We start from the raw sequence: 7,979 nt of genomic DNA on the forward strand, positions 1-7,979 counted from the left end.
TGAGATAACATTTCAGGTGAAAATATCCATTGATATATCTTCAAATTATACACTCACTTACAAAATGGAAACTAAATTACCCCATAATTGAATTGAAAAGAATGAACAATTATATTGAAAGATTGAGAAAGCATAAAAGAGAATAGGAGAGAAATCTCTCCTCTAAGAGTTTTCTCTTCACAATAGAGTCAATACTCTATTCACAAATGTTTACAATATTCAATGATACCCCTCTCTATCATTGTATTCTCCTATAAATACAAATACTTCCAAGACTAAACAAACAACTAACAAACGAACTACCTTCTTAACTAATTCTCCCTATTCAACTTCGGACATAGATGATCGAGTTCTATATGCCAAAATGAAATTATGTGGAAAAAGTACAGTGTATAAATAAAGCAAAAAGAAAGACGAAGCCATATAAAATCACACTATACATGTATTGTTCAATGTAGACATTTAAAATCAAATTAATTGCCAATACATTGACCAAAAAGCTCAAACAGGTGCATTATCCCGATTTCAACAACAAACTATGAACTAGCTCAGCCACACCCCAAGTACAAACAAATACAAAAGATACCATTTGAAGAAATATATCTACGCCAATGAAAATTACTTCTGTACGATCGAACCCTGTGCTTAAACATCAAGCAGTGCCCTGGGCAATTCATTGGTTTCAAACCAAACTCTTGTTTGTCAATCTAAAACATACAAATATATATATATATATATATATAACAAATATATATATATAATTTGGTTAGATAACTTGATTGCGTTTAAAATAAAAACCTATTTTGAAGGTTTTGTACCGCTAAGACCATATGCAAACAACAACAAAATACCTCTAAGACAAACATATCCTCTTTATGATGTTTTGCATGAACAGATTGCATTCACAGATCCATGTTGAATACATTTGGGGACATAACCTGGTGATTTCAAGCAAGTTGTACTAAGCACTTGGAAAAAGATTGTTTTTAGTAATATCAAGAAACTTCTATACTGAAACTTTACCTCTTGATAACCCCTATCCCTGTATTGATTTCGAATGAAGTCCATGAGTTTGTTGTAGATCCTAGCACCGTGTGGAAGAAAAAACCAGCTTCCCGGGCTGACATAAACAGAACAGACCAAGAGATATACAGTAAGAAAGGCTGACTAAATTATGCAATCAGACAAGAATGAACATGTTAACAAAGAAAAGAGGAAGAAGAGAAACAACCACTCTAGGGTTTCATAGCATATAATGAACCAAAACTAAAGTTAATAGGGTTACAATGAGTATATATATAAAAGAATAGAATTGTCTAAAATACTCTTACTACTAATATATAATAATATTATCTAACATCTCCCCTCAAACTCACGATGCATTAACATGGAGCATCGAGAGTTTGTCAACTAAAAAAACGAAAACGTTTAATGGAATGCATATTTGTGAACAAATCAACAATCTGTAAAGAAGAAGAGACAAACGGTAGAGTAATGATTCTATGCTGAAGATGATGACGAGAGGGGTAACGAGGAGGATCAACAATCGCAGGAGGTGGTTGGACAGCCGGGGGGACAAGAGGGATGTCACCAAAGAAGAAGCAACAATCAAAGAGAAGAACCAAGCCAACAAAAAATCAAACCGAAAAAGGAGCGATCAAAAAAGGAGCAACAACCATATCAAAATCAACAGATAGGAACAACCAAAGAAGTAGCACCACGAAACCAAATCCAAACAAACCAAACCAAATAGAACCAAACAAAACTAAATCATATCAAACTAAACTAAATCAAACCAACCTAAACTACACCAAACCAAACTAAACAAAGAGAGAAGCAACAAAGCAAACCACAAAAGGGATTAGCAATCAAACAAAAGAAGCAACAGACAGAGCGACAACACATAAGATCAAATTTTCAGCCTCATCCAAGTATCCAACCCTTCCTAGAAGGTCAATCATACAACCATAATGCTCAATCTGAGGCACAATTCCAAATCTCTCCATTTCTTTGAAGCATCTTCTTCCTTCCTCTACCAAACCACAATGGTTGCAAGTAGATAACACACTAGTCATTGTTATCTCATTCGGTTCAAATCCTTCCCGTAACATTGCTGCGAATACTTCTAACGCTTCCTTCTCACAACCATTGACACCATAACCATTTATCAAAGCATTCCATGACGATGTATCTTTTTCATTCATCTCCTCAAAAACCAATTTAGCTTTTCCAATTTCCCCACATTTTGCATACATATCAACCAAAGCATTACACACATGAACATCTTCATCAAGTCGGTTCCTTTGCACAAACCCATGAATCCAAACACCCAAATCCAAAGAACTCAAATCAGCAACAACAGGAAGAACACTCACAACCGTCACTTTATTCATTTCCACATCCAAACTTCCCCTCATTTCCCAAAACAACTTCAACGCATCGTGCAGTCGTCTATTCTCACAATATCCCCTAATCATCGCATTCCGACTAAGCACATTCTTGACAGGCATACAATCAAACATAAACCTAGCCACCACAACATCACCATCCTCACAATAACCGTGAATCATACTAGTCCAAGAAATAACATTCTTATCCTTCACCTTATCAAACAAATCCCTTGCCAAATCCATACACCCCATTTTCACATACCCATCAACCATAATATTAGAAGCAGCAATATCTCTATCAGGCATAACATCAAAAAGCTTCCTGGCCTCACTCATATCCCCACACCTAGCATACCCAACAATAACAGGAGTCCAAGAAACCAAACTTCTCACAGACATTTCATCAAACACCTTCCTAGCACTACCCAAAAAACCAAACTTCACATACATATCAACCAAAGAAGTCCCAACATACAAATTAACACAAAACCCATTTTTCAAAACAACACAATGAACCTCTAAACCTTCTCTCAAAGCCATACAAATAATGACAGGAAAATACGACAAACACAATCATTGAGACAAAATACATTAGGGATAACCTGGTGCTGTGCAAGCACGATTTCTCCCCTTATAGACGTCGTTTTACCGATCCGACCGTTGAAGATGAAGACCTGAATGTTTTGAACCTGCTTTCCAAAAATCAGCCAAATCCAACGGTTAACGAATGCGCAATCGATGTTTTTGTGAGACTGATTTAACAAAATCGGGAACGGGGTTACTCTTCTCTTTTCTCTTTTGGTGGTTGCCTTTTCTATCAAAATAGTCTCTCTATTCTCTATTGTAGATCCCAAAATCAGGATGATAATTCTCAATCATCTCTTCATAACGATCAATCAAAATCCCCCAATAACCATGTAAATAATAATGATTCTCAAAGTAAACTTTACCACCCCATTGTTCTTTTTAGCTCGGTTGGTTAGAGCGCCAAACCCTAATGGGTTGTGGAAAGGTTTATAGAACCCTAATAATTTTTTTTTTCCGACTGATCTACTGAAAATAAACGAAAAGCTACATAGAAGGGGTAAACCAGAAATGGGACACGGTTTACCGAAAAATCTCACTGAATATTGGAATGTTAGAAAAGAGAAACTATAATTATATTCCCTAATTGTTGGGAACTCGACAGCGGAATAGAGGCGGGATCGTTCAAGGAGGATCGAAATAGGCTCTAGATACCATGTTAACAAAGAAAAGAGGAAGAAAGAGGAAGAAGAGAAACAACCACTCTAGGGTTTCATAACATATAATGAACCAAAACCAAAGTTAATAGGGTTACAATGAGTATATATATAAAAGAATAGAATTGTCTAGAATTGTCTAAAATACCCTTACTACTAATATATAATAATATTATCTAACAGAACCCACCACTATACCTCCACTCATGATGAATAATAAGCTCTTGTTTCACTCCCAAAATCTTGTGATCATACTTTGAAGCCTCTTCATGTTGATGCAAATGCTCCTGAAATAAGGAGGAAAAAAAAAAGAAACATAATCAAATTATAAAATCATATTGTAGCTTTAGAAAAGGTGTGCATAGAAGTTGGTATCACCGTGAAAACAAACAATCTATTAACGTTGGCTTGCGATTTATCGGGCGCGCCCATAATAGCAACTAAAAATTTAAAAGCAAAAAGCAAAGATGCGATACTGAATCTTTGAAGTTGGAGTTCAATTTAGGGTTTTAGGAACAGGTAGAAGGAGGGAGGGAATCAAGATTTGGGGGATGAACTCGAAACCTTAACCGCCATTGATGTAGAGCAGATCGAGAATATCCCCGAGCTTGGATTAAGCAAAAAGAAGAAGAAGAAATAGATATGAATTGAATTGAATTACGCGGGTGTGGAATGGCGGAAAAACCAGTGGATTATAGCTCAAACTAACGAATGCGCCATTGAATTCAGTGTCTTGCAAGAAATCGCAAACTGAAATGATTTAGAAAAAGAATAGAATGACAACAAACGCCAAATTTCATTGCATAATACATGTGTAATAAGGGATTCAAGAATACTAGTTATATAGTAATACTCATAATGCATCAAAGTATTGAGGGACTTTTTTTGTTAAATTTCATTGAATTCATAAAATAAAATGACAGCAAACACCAAATTTGTAACTATTTTAAAGGTTTAATTTTGATTATTTGAAGCCTTTCAACGTATGATGTTCAACTTTTTGTAATTAATGTGACCTTTTTACATGTACTAATAAATTAATAGTTAGTTTGGTAACATTAGCGGTTAAAAAAAAAGACCTTTTTATATATATATTTTCAATAAAATATCTATAAATAAACAAAAAAGTGTACAATAACATATATATATATATACACAAAAATAGCAGTGATTTTTTTCTTGGATATGATGCCACACAATACATTTGAACACACATACTGCACTACGTGTATGTTGTTGAGACAAAATCTCTCTCAAATGATTTTAATGATAACAAAATTACTTAAAGGATTATGATTATGGTTAATAACTAATCTGTGTTTTTGAGTGAATTGATATAAAAATAACAGGTTATTAATCATTAAGTCAAAAAGGAGAAAATCTGGTTTAGATATAGATGATTGGAACTCAAGAGGATGTCCTCGTAAGAGGATGAAGCTTCAAATCTGCATAATACTCATCCTTACCAAAATAAATGTTTTTTATTCATTAAAGAAAGGCAAAACAATATTAAAGAATGGATAAATAAAGAATTTGAAATAAAAGAGTTAGAAGGCAAAAGAATAGGTACGAGGATGACCAGTACTATGTAAGAGGATGACAATACTAGGTTGGAAGACGGTTCTATAAAGTCCACATCATTCCCAAATGTTGAAAGCAACCCGTCCTATCATGTGCAAAGGCTAAAGCAAACCTATATATCATTCTTGTATGACTGAAAAAACAATGTGGAGTCAATCTACAAAAAGGCAACAACAAACATATAAAAAATAGAAGCCTTTACTTGTCTTGAAGGAAGGAACTTTGACCCACGTGCTTGAGGATAGTTCTCTCTTGTCAACATCACTCTCAAAAGGTGAAAATGACTTTGCCATTCAACCTTCAGAAAAGGTTGTAGCCCACAAAGTCAAAGATATATCCTTACATATCTTGGATGGCAGTTCTGTAATTATGATCAAAGACCTTGGACTTTTTTATCAAGTCCCTAACGGTCATAAGATGTTTGTCACATGAAAAGAGCACCACAAGATCTCTATAAAAGGCAGGGAGCTCTTCATTATCAAATACACAACAACATTGCATTAAAAGATCAAGTATCATAAAGCTATCAAGAGCACTATTCATCCTCTCTTCACACTTTCTATAATCCTACATTAGATCTTGGAAATATCCTTTTAGAAAATGTTTAAGAAAAGAGAAACAGATATATTCATATCACTCTGTAATTTCCACGTGAGTTACACTTGGAAATAGTTGAAACTTGATTGTAAGTTTGGTGAGGCTAAAGAATACACAAAGTGTAATCATCCTCTGTGAGAGGTTGATCAGTTTGAACATTAGTGAAATCTCACAAGTGTGTGAGGACTGGGCGTAGCCTTCATTGGGTGAACCAATATAAAAGTTGTGTGTGTCATTCTTTACGTTTTCTCTTCCTTTTGCTCAGCTCTAATTTAAAGGTTTAAATAACCATTCTCAAGTTTGCATCCTCTCTGAGAGATAGTTTTTAAATCACGAGAAAATTGTTTTTAAACAACAAAGTCCCTATTCAACCCCCCTTATAGTGACATTTAGCTACTTCACATGTAACTAGCTACAGATGCACCAATTGCAATACTCATTTTTGCTAAATTATATTCTATATTTATATATTCTAATTAAATACTCTCTCGTACCTATTTTATAAGACACTATTGGATGAAAATTTAGTTAATATAAATTTATGTATTTTATTCATAATATAAATCAAATACAGTAATTTTTGTTGACTAAATATCAACTCAACCTTCTCTTATAAAATAGATCGGAGGAAGATGTCTCAAATGTCAGGATATTGGGGATGAGTCATCATCATCTTTTGAAACTTTCAGGGGCAGAAGAGGCTTTTAACTCAGGATTAAATTCTTCATCGGGTAATTTGACAGTAGTGTATGCACCTGCCCCAGTTAGAGCTCTAGGAATAGGAGCTATGAGATATAACCATATGCCTCTGATGTTGTTTGCATCAATTGCTCGCTCCAGTGTTCTTACTGGATTCATTGAACCTCCAAATGCAGGCTTGTAGTATAATGTTGCAGGCCTCAACTTGATTTTGATTTATATCTTCCACCTCTTTCGCGTCCCAAAATTAATTTGTCTTTTCGTCTCCTATTTTCGGTTGCTTTATCTGATCGAATGGTAATAATTGAAATTCCATTTTATCTTCCAATATTTTTTGTCCATTCAAATATAGCTTCTCGATAGAGAAATACCTACAAAATATGTTTCAAATAAAACATCAAATATATATCTATCATAAAAATTTGATCGGTGGTGAATTATTAGTAATAATACCTGATCGATGGTGAATTTTTCTGTAGAATCTATAATCGTTCTTGAAGCATGAACCTCAACTCTATTCACACCTGATTTCAAAAATAATTATAAATTTAATTAATAATATTATAAACCTATTTTTTAAAATAAAATTTTAATTATTATTAAAATAATTATGTACATTTTGAAAATTTTATATAAGTTGAAACTTTCGAAAGTTTCGAACTTTTTGAAATTTTCGAAATTGTTTTACTTCCAAAATTTGTAAGTTTCGAAGATTTGTGTTTCGAAGATTTCAAATTTATCAAAATTTTCGAAAGTTTTGATGAATTTTGGAAAAATGCATTTCGAAAGTTTCAAATTTCTCAAAAGTGTCGAAAATTTCAACAAAACTCACTTTTTTTATATTTCGAAAGTTTCAAATTTTCGAATGATTAGGTATGTTTTGTAATTTTGGAAAGGGGGTGAAGAATGGAGTGGTAATTTTTTTTGAGTATTTTATATATAGTAAAAAAAGGGCAAAATGATATTTTCAATGGAAATAGAGAGTATGATGTACAGATGAAGGGTGCACGGTACAATTGTTGTTGTTCAAACAATAAGGTCATTGTAAGACCCGTAATTTTAAAGTGTGCTTTATGTGTTTTTGTGTATTTTGGATTTTGGCTCGGAGGCTTTTTAGCCAAAGTTAATAATATTTTGGAGATATTTGTTAAAAGTAAGTAATATATATATATATATATATATATATATATATATAAGTATATATTTATGTTTGTATATGTTTGTTTGGAGGGAAAAAGAAAGGAAAACTAGAAGGAAGGAAAAGGAAAAGAAAAAAATATAAAAGGAAGGAAGGAAAAAGGAAGAAAGGAAAAACAAAGGAAAGAAAAAGAAAGGAAGGAAAATTGAACTTTTCCATCTTCTTCCTCTGAGCCGTGACCCATTTCTCCCTTCTCCTCCGTTTTCATTTTCGTCGTTTTCTTTTCTTCAAAACTAGTAACCCAAGGTTGGGTGAGAGTTAGATCAAGGTTTT

Source organism: Cicer arietinum, chromosome 6, assembly GCF_000331145.2.
Source record: "Cicer arietinum cultivar CDC Frontier isolate Library 1 chromosome 6, Cicar.CDCFrontier_v2.0, whole genome shotgun sequence".
Taxonomy (NCBI): Eukaryota; Viridiplantae; Streptophyta; class Magnoliopsida; order Fabales; family Fabaceae; genus Cicer; species Cicer arietinum.